The sequence below is a fragment of the Sus scrofa genome, chromosome 2 (genome assembly GCF_000003025.6).
Source record: "Sus scrofa isolate TJ Tabasco breed Duroc chromosome 2, Sscrofa11.1, whole genome shotgun sequence".
Classification (NCBI taxonomy): domain Eukaryota; kingdom Metazoa; phylum Chordata; class Mammalia; order Artiodactyla; family Suidae; genus Sus; species Sus scrofa.
The window spans coordinates 50,069,117-50,073,301 of NC_010444.4; the positions used below are offsets into that span (position 1 = coordinate 50,069,117).

At 34.4% G+C, this 4,185-nt stretch overlaps 1 pseudogene; it reads left to right on the top strand.

The window, feature by feature from the left end:
• Nucleotides 498-1,777, top strand: LOC100628019 (annotated as a pseudogene).

The window sequence follows — 4,185 nt, forward strand, 5'->3', positions numbered from 1 at the left end:
TGGTATATATCCAGACAAAATTTCCCTTAAAACACACACACACACCTGCATGTTCATTTCAGCACTATTCACAATAGCCAAGTCATGGAAACATCCTAAATATTCATCAACGGATGAATGGATTTAGAAGACGTGGTACATATACACAATGGAATAATATTCAGTCAAAAAATAACAAAATATGCCATTTGCAGCAACATGGATGGAACCAGAGACTCTCATCCTGAGTGAAGTAAGTCACAAAAAGAAAGACAAATACCATGTGGTATCACTTATATCTGGAATCTTATATAAGGCACAAATGAACCTTTCCACAGAAAGGAAAATCATGGACATGGAGAACAGACTTGTCGTTGCCAAGGAGTTGGTTTGTAACCATTTGGAAGTGTCCTATTTCAGTTTTTTTAGCACTGCTTAACAACTCTAAAGTTTTCAGCTTAGAAAAATACTTTATTGTATTTTATAGATTTTTAGGAATTGATGAAGGGATCAATTGCATGGTTATTTTGCTCAATGCAGAATTGGTTTTGGTGACTAAGGAATATTCAGATGGTAATGGGTTTGGTTTTAATGTCCAAAATAGCTTCATATTACTATATCATATAGTTACAATGATGCATTGCAGAGAAAGAAAAAAACCCCACTTCTTATGTTATTCACATACTCATGGAGAATAAACAGCTGAATAACTAGATAAATTAATAAAGTAGTTTAATATAAAATTATAAAATAAATCATGTACAGTATAGTGATTCACATTAAATTTGAAGTATTAAAATGGCATTCAACTTAGTTTGGGGAGTAAGAGGTTAAAGAAGATTTTCTATCAAGAGTGAAACTGAGGTAGGATTGATAAATATAATTAAGTTTAAAATGTTTAAAGGGCCCAGATGGTTGCAGCTGAGGAACCAGGAGCAAGATGGCAGTGCTAACACTGCACACCCATGGACCAGCCTTGGGCAGGGCTTCCTGTGCTGGGCCAGCCCTGAGGCCTTCTGTGGGGGCTCTGGAAACTAGCATCTTCCCATAACAGACCTGGAGAAGTCAGCTGGCTAAAATCCTTGTTTGTCTGGAAGGTCAATCCAAGGAAAGATGCTCACTCTAACCTCCTAGCCCAAAAGGAAACAAGCAGTCTGTACAAATTACAGTTTCACAATGTTAAACCAGAATACCTAAAATCATACAACAAAATTTGTCAAGAAATGTTGCCAAAGATTCATGAAGATAAATATTACCCTTGCACTTTTGTGGGGGCTTGGAACATGTGGTATGGTGAGCAGGATCAAGCTGTTTACCTCTGGAGCTATGAAGGAAGCTATCCAGCCCTCACAGAGGTCATTAATAAACTTAAAGAAAATCAGCAATTTGCACAGCTCTGTAAGGCAAGAAGCAACATGCTTATCTCCGGGAAGAATCAGCTCTTCCTGGAGCTCAGTTTCTGGAATGAGCCTGTCCCACCATTAGGACCAAGTATATATGAATTGAGATCTTACTAGTTCCAACCAGGAACTATGATTGAATAGGGCAATTACTGGTCTTATGCTATTTACTTCAGACAAGATGGTAATGAAGCAGTTGAAGGATTCTTCTCCCAGATTGGGCAGCTATATATGCCCATTATCTTTGGGCTTACAAGGATCTTCAGACCAGAGAAGATATACAGAATGCAGCATGGCATAAACATGGCTGGGAAGAACTGGTATATTATACAGTCACACTTCTTCAGGAGATGGAATCTGGAAGCATGATCCCACAGAAGACCTCACCCCTCCAGTAAAGCTGTGGGATTTAGATATGCCTACATAAATTTATGTGACAAGTACCTCTCAGAAATTAATTTGAACTGTATATCAAGTGAACAAGGAACAGAGAAGTGCAACCTGCTGTATACAACTTGTAGGAGACCTCTTTTCTTTAAAATTTATGTAATCACAAGAAAGGAAACTATTACCATTTGGCTGATTGTAACAGTGCATTGCAGTCCTCTGTGAACAGCCCTGTGTTTGTCATATATACTTTATAATCCCAAGCCACCCCTCCCCACCCCCCAGGAAGAGGGCCCAAATTAATATTTGAATAACCTCCAAATAAGAAATCAAATAACCATGGGAAAATGTTAGTCATTTCTTTATAAAAAGCAAATCTGTTTTATAACTACAGATTTTTAGACAAATTTCTTGTATCAGGAAGAAATACAAATTTTGTCATGTTTCTCCAGCATTTTTTTTTCTGAATTTAAGACTAGGAAAAAATTATGAGTTACCAACACCTGAAAATGTTTTAGTTCCCTCTCCTTTTTTAATGTTGGCATAGTACACATTGTATCATTACTATGCTGGTAGTGGCTGCCAGGGTAGGTTTAATCCACATAATCTATTGTGATGGCTTCATATGAGAAAAAAATGACTTGAACCTATATATCATATGTGACTTTGATATTAACACCTTGAGTAGCACTAATTTTTATTTGTAGTATTTTTCTGTAACAAAACAAGTAGCCCTAGGAAAAGATTTCTTATTTTGTAAACAATCACTTGTGACCTCAGATATTTTCTGGCTAATATTTTAGTAAGCTCACAGCAGATACTTCCAAGATCATGTACGAGTGGTGGTGCATGTTGAGATTTAAATTGGCATGAATCTGCATACTTTGTCTAGCTCTGATTTAGTTTTTTAATATAGAGTGCCAATTTTGTGACTGTAATCATGTGAAAGTCCTGTTGAAATGAAAAATTATGTCTGAACCCCAGATTAAAGAATTTATGTTAAAGTGTGAATAAATCTCACATAAAGTGCAAAAAAATGTTTAAAGGTCTTTCTGCAATTTGGACCAAGAAAAGGATTTTCTCTGTTATAGTATTTATTCAACTTTTCACTAGAGATACTAGCCTATGCATTGAAAAAAGAGAAAAAAATATATAGGTGAGCACTGGAAAGGTAGATATTAACCTAATTATTGGAAGGTATTAGAAATGTCTATATGGAAAATATTATTAGTCTAATAAATGAATTCTGGATATAGAGCCAACAAATAAAATCAATTTATTTCCATATAAAAGAAGCAAAATTAAGAAGAAATTAAGAGTACTATTCACATAGGAACAAATACATCAAAACCTTAAAAGTAATTATAATTAAAAAAAAAACTGCAGGATGTCTACAGTAAATCAGAAAACAATCTGAGAGCAATTTAAACTAAAGAAGTAAATGGATTGCTATAATGTGTTCATGTTATAGAAAACTAAATATTGAAAAGATGTCATTTACCCCAATATGAATCAATTCAGTGAAATGTAAATTCAACAAAGTAGCAAAAAATTCCATCAGTGTGAGACAGGGTGAGGTGGAGGATGGGAAAATGTGTGTGTGTATGTGTGTGTAATTAGATTCCAAAATTGTTGTAAAAGTAAATAGAGTAATTATAGCCAAGGCACCCTTGAAGAACAGTAAAGTGATAGAACCTACTTTCTTGGACAACATGCCTTACTGTAATAGTGCAGAATTCAGACAGTGAGATATAGGGCAACAAGCGATAAGGACATGAGTGAAATATAGTAGAGAGCACAACACAGACCCAACATATGCACACACTTGCACATGTAAAATGTGGTACTGCAAAAAAAAAAGAAAGAAAATGTGATCTTTTTGCAAATGGCACTAATTTAATTAGAAGCAAGTGTATATATATAAAAAGAGAGAATTTGACCTATAATTGCATCATTTCTGAAAAAAAATCCAGGTAGTTTGTAAATCTGAATATGAATACAACATAAGTAAGCCTTAGAGAATAAGATATGATATCTTCATGATATTAGTATGAAAAAATATTGCATAGATATTAACAATTAGGGGAAACAATGACAAGTTGAATTGCATTAATTAGGACATGCTCATCATAAAGGAAACCATTCAGAGTGAAAATTTTCAACATAAAGGACTTATACGCATCATGTATTAATATGTGTTCCAAATCAAAACCAAGAAAACTCAGATGCAAAGTTGACAGGAAACTTCATAAAGATTATAATTCAAATGTCCAGAAAACAAAAGAAAGTATCTCATTGGTTAACTGGGAAAATTCAATTAATGACCAAATGAAATCCAAACCTGTCTGCATAATAAATTTTTTTTTGTTTTTGTTTTTTGCCTTTTCTAGGGCTGCTCCCATGGCATATGGAGGTTCCT